Source organism: Anarhichas minor, unplaced genomic scaffold (genome assembly GCF_050575085.1).
Source record: "Anarhichas minor isolate MPS153535 unplaced genomic scaffold, ASM5057508v1 ptg000004l, whole genome shotgun sequence".
Taxonomy (NCBI): domain Eukaryota; kingdom Metazoa; phylum Chordata; class Actinopteri; order Perciformes; family Anarhichadidae; genus Anarhichas; species Anarhichas minor.
In genome coordinates, this window is record NW_027466450.1 from 12,470,745 (window position 1) to 12,484,152 (window position 13,408).

Genomic DNA, 13,408 nt, shown 5'->3' on the forward strand with positions numbered 1-13,408 from the left:
ACAAAGAAATGTATCTCAGATGAGATGGCTACACGGCTAACTTTCATGCGGAACGATCTGTCGTGTTTTATTATTGAGTTGTCACAAAGAATGAGGTAGTCCACGTCTTCAAGGACATATCACATTGAGTCTCTGCTATTTCTTGCCGCCAGGATTGTACTGTTTTCTGCTTTTGGAAAAAGAAAAAGAATAATTTCATGATGATTTCTTATTTTTTCTTTCTTGAATGCTGAGAGCAGACTGAATTTTACCTTTGCAATCACAGTGGCTACACTTTGATTGTACCACGTCAACTTTTTTCAGGCCATCATGAAGTGCTCTACTTATGTTCTGAATGAGTCACTAGAGCTGTGTTATATATGGAAGTGGTGTACTTATCTGCCTCTTCTTTTCACCTTTCGCCTTAATTTTAACAAAAGTCATCCACCAATACACAATCACATCGGCTCACATTTAACTCCCTTTTTGGTCAATTTGAGTGTTGCCATGCACAAAGGAGGCATGCACCTGTCAATAAGGGTAATGCTCAATGCGGTCCAGTGGGTTTGGCTTCAGTGCACATGTGTCAGAGGGAATCAAGAGCTAGCGGCAGTCGTACCACTGAATGGCATCGAGGGCAGGCTAATAGCCACTCATGCATTGCGTGTCACTCACTTGCAGTACAGGTCCTGACATACAGGACTGGATGGGGCCTGTCCACCTGTCATGAGTACACACTCGCATGCAATGAACACCCCTCGTGACCCCGGGGTCATACATCTGTGTGGAGTGACGCTCTGTGGGTCATTTTCTAGCACCGTGCCCTTGGAGGTTCTCTCACTGACTAACATGAGTGATCATCAAGCCAGCAATCAGCATTCGGCAGCGCTTAGCTACTCCTGCTTCCGATGATGACGGCGTCCTCCAATTTGAAATAAATAAATAAATTAGCAGCAGCTATTGAACCTGTTTGACCCTGTCATAGTTGCAGGCTCATTATCAGCCTGATAGCTTTGCCGCTGTGGTCTTTTGCCTCCGCTTATACCGTAAGACTCGTCATTCTTCCTAACTGCGCTACCTAAAGATTCCCCTCGGAAATCAAAACCAATGTTATAAAGTGAGGAATGAGCAAGGATCGGCCGGCAAATCTCGTCTGACATGTGTTTTGTTTCTTTTGACAGTAATTAGTAGGAAATGCACTGAATGGAGGTTGGTTCCGTCTTGTTGCGGAGGGTGAGTGCTGCTCCGCCAGGGCTGCGGAGAGATGTGGATCCACCGGTGTCCCCCAGGGTCTCTGAGCTTGTTAATCAAGCAGTGGGATGACAGGCCATTTGCTGCATGAATCACTGCACTCTCATCATGTTGAAAATTACTTGCATTTTATTTTTTTTTTTAAAAGGCGAACGTAAACTGCACCTTTGTTGCACCCTGTCAGGATAATGTGAGGGTAGAGCTGTTTGGCGTGTGTGTGATTCAGCCGGTTGTACTGCCATCAAACTGATTTATGAGTCTTCACTCACACATCGGTTGGCCATAACTAGAACAATGGCGTGTTTTTGTACCAAAAATGGCCGTTTTGTTTTTTTTGGGCTCTAGATCTTACTCGTTTGTATCCCGCAGAAGTCATCAGCGGGAGTGTTGGTGTAAACAAACATATGTTGTTGTGCAAGAGTTGATAATGCTGGTTCCTCGATGCAATTGCATGCACATTTCAGAGGAAATGAACACTGTGCATTTAATTCACACGCATACAGAGTAGCTATGATGCCATCTCCTGCGCTTGTACTAAGCTGTTTGACGAGCAATTTCAACAAAGCAATTTCAAGTTAATTGCCTTTGTGTGAAAACAAAAAAAAAAAGCTTCCGCAATCTCTATTTATTCATGAGTGAAGGAGAAACCCTGGTCCTGTAAGTGAGGAACAGCATGGCACCAAGAATGTTTTGAAATGACTATATCGCTTTTCTTCTATCATTACTTGCTTTTTAAATTTATTTTTGAAATCATACCAACACACTTTATCAACCTCAAGGGAAAACAAACAAGCAGACACATGCTCACAAACGTTCAAAGGCACACTCTTCTCTGTGGCGGCAGTGCACTGACTTACTACTGCCATCTAGGGATACATAAGGATTCTGGTTAAGTGCTGCTCCTTGTGTACATCATATTCACGTTGGGGGCACTAAATTCTCTATACTACATTGAACCGATACAATTACCGCCCAAAAAGGACAAATAAAATGTAAACATAGTGCGATCTAAAGTTCCAAAATAGAACCTTCCCGGAGTAAACAAAGATCCAGCCTTCATTATTAGGCAAAAAAAGCCCAAATGCTATCCGTCCATTGTGTGTGACAGTAAAAGTCTCCTTTGCAATATTTTACGCTGATTCCCAGGGGACAGCAGGGTTGGAGGAGCCACAACACAGACAGAGCAGCTCGCCATCTCTCTCCTCCCACAGCTGGAACCCACTCCGACTGAATAATGAAGTCAATCTCAGCTCTGCCCCAGGGGGGGGGGGGGGGGGGGGGGGGCCTTGGAGCCGCCCTCAGCTTAGTGCCCACGGTTTAGTGCGCGAGCCCCCACACACAAGCATGCTCACACAATCCAGCTCACTGTCACTCTTTCCTGCCACAAGTAGCTCTGAGAGAAATGCTCCACTGATTGGCAGAAGAGGAGAAAGAAAAGAAAAAAAAAGAAAAAACAGAGACAGGAGCAGAGCCGGGAGACGTTGAAAGATCGTGATGGTTTCAACATGAAGGAGGGTGATATGGAGGCAGCAGGGGAGAGAAGGGGGAGGTCGGAGAGAGTGTTTGTGTGAGCTGGAGGGGTTCAATTGCAGTTTCCCAGCAGTTTGACCCTTTTACTTCCATGGATCCACGGAAAGTGTTTCTGCTAAGGAAGGGGAAGATGATCGGTGAAAAACGGGCGGCAGTTGCGTTGTGTTGGGCATTTTTAGGGGTGAGATGAAAGAGACAGCCGCTGGATACCAAGCTAATGAATGGCCACGCTTCCCATCCATGATTGATATTTAAGAGGTGTGAGTAGGTAGAGCTGAAGGGAGTAAGCAGCAGTGGTGAGTCAGCTGACCTTTCAGAAAGCCCTTCACCTCAGCAGCTTCCACGTGGAGCCCATTAACCGTAGAAATATGACAGCTTACGATTAAATCCACCGTTATAACCAAGACACTAATGAAATTTGTGGGATGCTGCATGGAGAACCTCAAAAAACAGCAACCATGACATTAGAAAAAAAAAAAAGTGTCAGAGTGTGAGTCTTTTTGCAGAGCATTAATGTACGCAATCTGTTTCTGAGGCTTTGATAGTTCAGTTAAGTGTCTTGTGCTTTTTTTCCCTTGGTGGCCAGCCATCCTTAGTCTCTAACTCATAGTGACAGATCCACTTCATGGTGCTTCTTTTCACAAGCAGTGGCAGCAGGCCAACACACGCGCAGGCAGGAACACACACGCACACACACACACACACGCACACAAATCTCCTCAGCAACATCTAAATAGGTAATTATCGGACTTCTAAGAGTGGGAAGGTGGCAGCCAGCATGTGCCACGTGATCAGCCTAAAACGAAAGCCTCTACTAGGCAATGGAATATTAATTGCCTTTTCCAAGTCGACAGGCGGTAAGGGAAAGAGAAAGAGAGAGTTGCCTATCAACAAGCAGCGGCTACCAACTTCCCAGCAAGGTTACTGAATAGCTTCATTGTTGTCGTCTCCTCGTTGGAGGGACCAGCATGGCAATAATGTCGCCGGTTATGCCTGCTTCAACATTGGTTTTCTGTCTGTCGTACCTGGGAGAGAGTACCATGGGAGAGCTAAAAACAACAGCGGGGGGGGGGGGGAGAGAGAGAGAGAGAGAGAGAGAGAGGATTTTGGAGGTGACTATAGGAGAGGAAATGATCCGTTATACTGCAGGTTTTTATCATGCCTTTGTGAATGGTCAAGAAATCTTTTTCCTCTGATCAGTGGGGGAAATCTAATACAATGGTGATCTGGAAATGTCCCAGGTACTGACATAAAAACAGCTTCACAATGTAGAATGTTAGCAATGTCTTCAGGGACAGGATTTTTTTAAACTTTTATTTGCCTGGTCTTATTGATATGCTGTGCACCGTGGTTCTTATACTGATAATTGCCTGCTGAGCTCCAGATCAATTCTGCAATTTGCTATCAAAAATCCATGATATCATGTGTGTGCAGTATTATCAGACTTAAGTAAAAAAAAAAAAGGCTACAATAGACAGCGACAAGGGAAAAGGTGAAAAGCAATGACTTTAGAGTACCTGGGTGAGTCAAGTTTTTTTTCACTGAGTATATTATCTCATTTCCTACATGGGCAGTTTGGAGTTTTCACTAAACAAACATTAGAGTCACACTGGCTCTAGAGACAGAGATAATGCACGGGCGGAGAGGCTTTTCTCACGAACACAGCTGAAGCCTGATGGGTCTAAACATAATATGCAGCTTCCCTCAGGTCATAATAGATGCATGCTTGGTTTGAGTTTGGTTATTTCTGAATGTAATTAATTTTGATATTTTCTCTCTCGTTCTCTCCCTTCTGCATCCATATGTGCAAGTAAGAGGCAAAATGCCCAGCGGGGCAGGAGAGAGACTGAGAGTGTAGCTGTAGCTTTACATTATTCTGACGAGCTAACAGGCAGATGAATGAAATGAATTATGTACGGATTGTGTAATATGAATGAGATAAAGCAAGCACTCGCTAAAAGAGGCTTCTAAAAAAAATAAAGTGATTAGGGGAGAGGTTCTTTACTGTGCGAGCATTATGGACTTGTGTGACCCATGAACGTACCTACTCCCACAGTAGTTGTATTCTGGATTACGACTGTTGGGGAACATGTTATTGGCTTGGTAGCATTCCAACAATAACCCAGACGGCTGCGCCTCATTCATGAGGGTGAATTACTCAGTATATCCTTACCTTTTAAACATGACTGGAAGTGAATAGAGGTATAGTTGTTATGGTGGACTGAGATATTAAACATGCACTCAAGGTTTTCGAAAATATCCAGTACTGCACTGTTGGCTAATTAGACCTTTGCTGAGATTGAAGAATTTAGAATAAAATAGACAATAAAACAGGGATTGCTAAAGTATTCCTCCAAGTATTCCATCCAGTTCGTGGAGTGTTCCATGTTTGAGTCTTTTAACTTTAGCCCTTTCACAGTGTGTTTTCATTCATGACAGTTAATTTTAATATTTCAAATGAGCACTTGAGGTGATACATTAGGAAGCTAATAAAGACTTGCCATAGGCCTGTAAATGATTTAGGTTAGCTAAATAGCCACAGCTTAAGATTTAGAATTCTGTGGTTCCTTGTTTCAGTGAGTTCAACTCAAACAAACGAGGTGCTTTCAACCTAAACAGCAGTTCTGTCCGTCTACGTAAACCCACAACCTGCAGCTGGATTGCATGGTTTCTGTCAGCCAGGAGGCATCCACAGACAGGAGCCATCTGTTTATTGACATACACGCCAAACTTGAAAGTCAGTCAAAAGGAACCCTTGAGATAAGGAACATGATCTTCATGTTATATCACAGTGGCACACGCAGCTAATCATTCATGGACTTTGTCTCAAGATGACTACTTTCCATCCAGCTTAGCCATCAAGACCCTGTCTAGCTGTCTTTGCTCTGTCTTCTCCGTCGCTGCTGTCTTTGTTGTTTATCTTGCATGAGTTGTGTTGATAGCATTTATGGAAGCCGGCGGTTTTTGGTTGTGGCTTGCTGCCTCGCCTAATGGCCTACTATTATATGATTGATGGAAAGCTGGGGAGAAAGTCCACCATGTTCTGGAGTTGTGTCTCCCCACCCTTTCTCTCTCCTCATGCTCACCCTTTATGCAGCAGTAACTCTTCTCTGAACAAGGTTGATGGATCATAAACAGTATTGGATGAATATTGTATTTTTTTTATGAACTGTACATTTAGAATTTTGCAGTCACAAGAGCAGGGCATCAATGCTTCGGGAGGTGTTTTCACAGCACAGTTGTCATTATGCAAAGATCAGATGAACACTCATTGTACAGACTTGTTGCAGGTTCATGATATGACCAAGCGGCAACCTGCGAGGCTGAAACATTTCTAATAAAGTAATATATTACTGACGTGCCAAAACTGCAGCTTCTCAAATGGCCACCTGTGGCTGGTTCCAAAAGCGAGTCAATCACGATAGACCCCCATGTTTAAATACTTCACAGCATAAATAAACATGTTTTTAAACTGGTAAAAAAAAACTAAAATAATTTCCCCGTTACACACAATTGTACGTTTGTATTATTGACTCAGAACTATGCATAAATAAAGACTGACCCGCTTTGAGTGACAGGTGGGTGCAGTCACAGGTGCTAGCTGTCTGTTAGGTGTCACCTCAGCTAATACGAGTCACTGACCCTGCCCGTTCAGCCCTGATCTGGTGTTAGTGCTTTTTGGAGAATTTTCCATGCAAATATAGGAGAAATAATAAGGCTTTCTGTGCCGTCAATTCTACGCCGGGCATCCTACTGGGCCATGTGCTATACGCTGGATAGCCTCCGAGCCTGCATCAGTTTTCAACGGGATATCAAAGAAGCTATAAGAAGGAAGGGTCATTATGTCATGGACCCAGAGACCAGTAACAAGGTAAACAAACACGCACATTTTGAAAAAAAAAAACATCAATCAACATCACATGTGTTTTTTTTTTTATTTGGTGCATTCACTTTTCTGTCAAAGGTAAAACAACACAGCTACAGTGGTTTATAGTGGGGCTTGGCATGCCTGCCCTATTAACTTCACTAGAACTGGCATCAATACAAAATTAGAATTCTGTCAGGATCACATAATGACCCTTCCTTCTTTTATAGGTTACATGGGGGATATCAAGAACTGTAATGTCTGTGAAACGGGGCTAAATCCTGGAATAGCGCCATTAAAGCGTGACTCTTCTTCTACATACCGATCTGACAGAACAGATGACTCAAGAAAAAAGCAGGAGGCGTGTGCTTCATGCCGGATACCGTTATTGCACAAATTGAAGGAGCTGACTGGATTGCATTTCACTGGAGCTGTCACGTTACCGTGTACGTTTCATGTGGAAAATAAAGTGATTTATTGAATGAAAAGTCACCCGCTACAGTTTTTTTTGTTGAGTGAAATTCTAACATTATTTTAACAATATGTTAGTACCAACTGGCAACCAGGAGCCACAAGACCACATGGTCAACTTGATTCGGTTACACAGCTTAGCATACAGTATAGCCTAGCTTTTTAGCCTTAGCTAGCTTGGTAGCTTCAAGATATAGCGGGTGTTTTTTGTTTAGCATCCAGGCTTCATTCGGCCCGCCTCAGCTCCGTCCATGCTCTACCTCTTTGCCCATTTTCCAATTAGCCGGTTTCGTCATTGCCAAGATGGCGACGGCAGGATGACCCCAAATTTGATCTTCATTTTGGCCCAACTAACCCTATGGGTGACGTCACAGATACTACGTCCATGTTTTATACGGTCAATAAACATGATCAGAGGAAAAGAAAAGCTTGCTCGTCCGAAGCAAGCACCCTTCACATGTGCCTTTAGCTTCATACATTTCCCATTTCTCTCTTAGACTGAGGTCAGACAGATCAGACTTGACAAGTGCAGCAGAGACTAACAACTGCTCTTGAGAAACTGCTTGTCATGCTGTCACGAAGCTGTGCACACAAGACAAGAGACAGTCAAAGAGGAAGATCACAAAGTACCCTTCGTCATTCTATAACATTCTCTCATCTGCAGAGAACAGCCTGATACAATATTAATTACAAACACATTCTACGATTATTTCTTGCTCATTGGTGCAGAAACTGATGTGTACACAGTGCATTACTATTTGGCTTTCCTTATGAGGAAAACACAGAGAAACTATTTGGCACAGCACTTATTTCTCTTCATTCATCATTGCATATGCAGAATGATCCAGGTACATTTTAAACTAATGGAACAGTCTTGGACATAACACCTTTCATGTATGAAATATTATCCGCTTTCACTTTGCTCTGAAATTCTGCAGCGTGTGTTAGATGAATAAATCTCTCCGACTGTTACCGACAACTTTTTGTAGCATTATGACCTTTGGGTTTATGAAATAGCTGTAGCCATCAGGCAGCAGCAGGAATGATAACCCACTTGGCCTGTTTACCAAAAACAGTCAACAATTGCAGCAGCAGCGGTTGTGACACACAGCTCGTGGAGGCAATTAAACTGCTTAAGCTTCTTCTCAGAGTCATTCGGGGTTACTTACAGTCTCCGCCGTCCATCGCAAAGTAAATGGACATGAATCGAATCATAGAAAAAAAAAAGATGCTAGTTAAAGCACTTAAAGTTTTCTTCAGCATCAAAGTATTGCAGTGATAATTGTCTGTACATCCATGGGTACATTGCAACGGTTTCAGTTTTAATTTAGCAATGTAATTGTTTTGCTGGAAGACATTAGTTGTTACCAATTTATATTGAGGCGTATAGATATTTCAAGTTATTATAATTCGCTAGTTGTTTCATTGATCATTTTATTTAGTGTAAAAGGCTCTCCTTTTATTGTAGAGGTCAGTTTTTGTTTAAAATGGGTGTAATTTGTATTGTTGCTATTGTGTTTTTTGGTTCAGTTGAAATTATTAAGATCAACTATTGTTTGTAATTATCACCTGAGCCAGAACCAGTAATTATTGGGGTCAGTTGTTTTAAAGCTACAGCTATCAGTGCCTGGTGAACACGCCTGTAATTGAGTTGTGTAGTTATCTTAACTACAAGGAGTAACAAACTAGAAAGCTGCCCTACAACTTCCGTGCGTTAATAGAACGTGCAACAGAGTCTATGGCAGTTTGTGATATAGTCACAGAATTCAATCTATTGGTTTCGTGATGAGCAACACAGTTTCGTGTCACTCTGCAAAACATATTTTTAGGGACAACATTATGCTACAAAACAAAAGTTAGGTTTAAACAACAGAACCACTTAGCAAGGTTTAGGAACAAGATCATTGGCCTTAATATAGCAACATATAGTTAGGTTTAGGCAACAAAACAAACGTTACGTTCAAGCAACAAAGCCACTTAGGTTTAGGATAACTGTCACAAACGCGTCACTTCACAACTACACTTTGGGACACGCGCCGTCAAACACTGGTGTCATGATTCATGTCGTCCTGTGTGTTTTACCATTAGGAGACTATTTAACGAACTGCCGTGATACTGGGCTGGAATGTAACACTTCGTCAATTGGGGAAAATTTTTCTCCGAAATGTATCAAAAAAAACATTTGACAGAGATGTGTGTGGCCACACTTGAATACTGTTACCATCTTTGTTTTTATTTCACTTGTTTATTATTAACATAAAACAGGATGTTATTGTGGTGACATTAAAGAAAATGATGGGCCTTATTGTTTACTGAACCTAAAAGACTTGTCACGAAGACGAAATAAAATACACATAAGTCATTCTTTTATTTACTTTTTACATTTTATTACGGCAGTAGTTTCGAGAGAGCAAGCCAAGTAAATACAGGCTAACTCATCTCCATGTCATTACAGTACAAATAATGGCGCCCAGTCCAATCTATTGCCAAACTACAACAATTTATGTAGGAGAGGAGTTCAAATTCGGCCTGGTCCAGATGCAGAGGCGACAGCGGCAAGGAAAAATTCCCTGTGACAGGAAGAAAGGAGGATCCCCTCCTCCTAAGGGCTGGGAGACATCCTGTTTCTTCTTGACACAGCACAAGCTTGTAGTCCATCCTGAAACACCACCTTTATGTTCACCACCTGCAGCAGGGAAAGAAACATGCTTCCCTGTGGAGTCCCCGTGGCCACTCACCTGGGTTGGATCATCTACCATTCATCATTCCCACCATCAGCAGACTGCTACATCTGAGTACAGACACAAAATACTTACAGTCAGTCCAGAGTCGATGGATTTGAAAAACGTTTGTGGGTAAAAGAAATTCAAACGACATCAGAATCCGTTTGACTTCGGGATGTGTGAGTGTTGTCCTTTTGCTCTTCGCTGGTAAAAGAGGATGTGGGCTGTTCACTGAGGCCGCTCACAGACAGACGCGGCGGTTTTCTGTGTGACTGCGGAATCATTACAAATGAGCGAGCGGTCAGCGTGGTCGTCTAACTCTGCGTCTGGGTACACCCTGTCACTCATGTGGTGTCCTGACAGCAGTAGGAGACAGGAGCAAAAAAAAAATCAGTTAGTGTCTCAACATGTGGAGCTTATCTGACGTACAATAGTGATTCAGAAAAACATCAAGAAACATTTTATAATGTCTTCCTCTTTCCCAAGAAATCAACATCTAATACACAAGACATTCAGTGAAAATTACATCCAGAGAGTTATGCATCTGTAAGGTGTCTGAGAAGCTGATGGAGGACAGACGGTCTGACTTCAGTGTGATTATCTCACCAACGTTCTCTCCAGAGCCAAAGAGGCTGATGGCGCTCACCAGACAGTACCGACCTTCAGCAGAGAGAGACTCCAGAGGGGGAGCTCAGTTAGCAACATTTAGTTACACACACACACACACACACACACACACACACACGCCAAATATTTCTTTGTATTTAGTTATCTCTTAACCAGCTGAAGGTCACCAGCAGCTCCCTGAACAGATCCACATGGTTGTTCAGCTTCTCAGGAGGAAATGACTTCAGATGCAACATTAGCGGTCTGTAGATAGGAAATCAGAGGAAGTAAAAGAAGAAAAACACAGCTGGTTCCAGAAAATAGTTTGTGCTTTTGCTCAATAAATTAACAACCAGTAAATTGAAAATCAAAAAGGCTGATGACTAACAATTCATCAACCACGCGTTTCAGCACAAGTTGAAATTAGCTGAACGCTGCACTGAATGCTGATTTTTTGTCAGAGTTGCATCACCATGGTGTGGTAATTAAGTTCAGACTTGTAAGTAATCAATTTCTTTGTCTTACGTTTTAAGAGTCTCGAAATAGAATTTCACATTGTGTAGAAATAAACAGAAACCATTGGCTGCCTGAATCTGTAGGCAGGAAAAATGCATCTAAAACTGTACAATGTTCAGCAAACCACCTTTGAGGTCAGTGGATGACAGTTGGATGTTGGTTGTGTTTCACTCATCCGGGTAGCGTCACAAAGACGGACCGCTCACCGGATGTGTTGTTCACAATGGTACCACCCGAAGTCCAGCTCTGTCTCCTGCAGAGCAGCACAGAGACAACATGCTGTCAGTTATATACTGTATGGGGTAACACAGCAACAACAGCATACAAACAAAGACAGTGTGTGTGTGTGTGTTTGTTCATGTGATGGTGATCTTACCATCAGGTTATCCTGGAGCCTCTGCTGGACTGAAACTATGATACAGAACACAAAAATATGTTGTGTTCTGGTTTTTTTTTTATGTCGAACTTTAAAATGTATCTGACTTTTCAAATACTCTGTGGCATTCTTAGTAAACATAAAATCAAGAAAGATATGAATGTGGATCATTTTATACTAATTAGAGTGGAGAACAGGCTGGAAAGGGGAGGAAGTGTTTTGTCGGTGGCCTTTGTGTACAGCATGGTGTGAAATTAAGGGTGTATTCATTGTATGAAGAGACTCAAGACGTATATGTCCTTTTACAAAGTCAAATCAACAGCTTTGTTTTCTTATGTGTGCTATGCATATTTACTCAACCAAGCCAGTCGACCTGCTGACCTCTGAGGCTCTGGGAGCTAATGACGTCGCTGACGGACACGATGCGTTTTGGCACTACAGAGAGAGAGGAAACACACAGACTTATGGTCACTAAACGTGACAGACAAGAGGCTGGAAAGGTCATTGCCTAAACAGCCTAAACAGTTTGATAAAGAATTATAATTCAAAATAGGACCTGTCCAGTGAATAAACAGATCTGATTAGACATCATTGCCATTATTTAATAAAGCCACACTTCATTACCAAAATAGGATTGACTTTCAATGGCCAGCCCTGCTCTTGTTATTGTTGTTTGTGAGTTTGAATAAGAACAATTAGAACAAACAAAGTTGGCCAGACCTGACACGGTTGGCCAGTTTCTGGCACACTGCCTGGACCAGAAAGGCGGTAAGAATGGGCAATTTGTTCTTCTCCTTGTCTGCTCTCTTCTTTCGCAGCTTGCTCCTCTTCCTTAGTGTGAGCTTTGAACCCCACCACCTCATCAACCTCCTCTGCAGTCCCATCTGGAGCTCTGGCAGGGCCACAACATGGCGGGAGATAACAGGAATTCTATAGTTGATTATATTTATTGCAGACTTTTTTTCCCTTTCTGATAAACACTGAGTGATGTGAAGCACTGACACTTTGTGTGAAACCTATTCTGCAGTGAGTCTTCTTGTCTGATTGTCGGTCTCCAGCTGTTGTTGTGGAGCCTGGAGCGTCTGAGGAGGCGATGCTGCGGACAAATAATACTGCTTATTGTACTGGCGTCTTAGTATTTTGTTCTTTGGATAAAGCACCTGCAGTGATTGTTTCAAATGTTGACTCCATCTCTATTCTGCAATAGAACTACAGCATTTTGCTAACACTACCAGGACAAAGACCTCTGCTGTGGGCCAGAGTCTATGGAACAGTCTGCATCGCCACGGTGTCCTCCCATACATTTCTTTGCAGAGGCTTGGCGGCAGGGACTCTGATAAACAGAAACACAGTTGGTTTTTCTACTGTGAACTCATGTGTGGAATAAATAGGACTTCAGTAAAAGGGCTCGTTTGAAGGGATTAATCTCTCTCTATAGTGAATACAGCATGTTAGTAATTTAATGACTGGTCAGCTAATTTATTTGTCAACAAATTACAAGCATTTCAGGAAATAGAAAATGAACATTCAAGTATTTTTTCTAAATGATGTACTCAAGTATTGAGCAAAAATGCCAAACATTCTCTGGTCCCAGCCTCCCTTATGGGAGAATTAGCTGTTTTTCTCTGAACATAATTGAGTTTTAAAGTGCTAGTCGGACAAAACAAGATATTTAAAGATCTTGGGGCGTCGAAAAACTGCGTTCGGCACCTTTCAGGATGTTTCTATTTTTTTTTATAAAGCGCACATCCCTTTAAATCTGCATGTTATATCAACAAGGTAGGCCAGTGCACTCAAACCGAGACCAATCGACACTACCCAACCAGTACAACTGTACCAGGATGCGATGACACACGGACAGAGACAGCATGGCACACTAAGTTCGGGAGCAGCTTCAGCGAGAGCGCTGTCCAGAGGGCTCCCCCATCCCCCCGCCGCGCACCATTTTGAGAAGATCTTGGCTAGATAAACAGATAAATTGTTCCAAACAGCAGCAAATTTCCGGCCAGTGAGAATGGCTGCGTAAAAGCATATCAACCAACCCAATGACCGACTGACCAGAGGGTTACAGTCAATCTATATCGCTCTTTT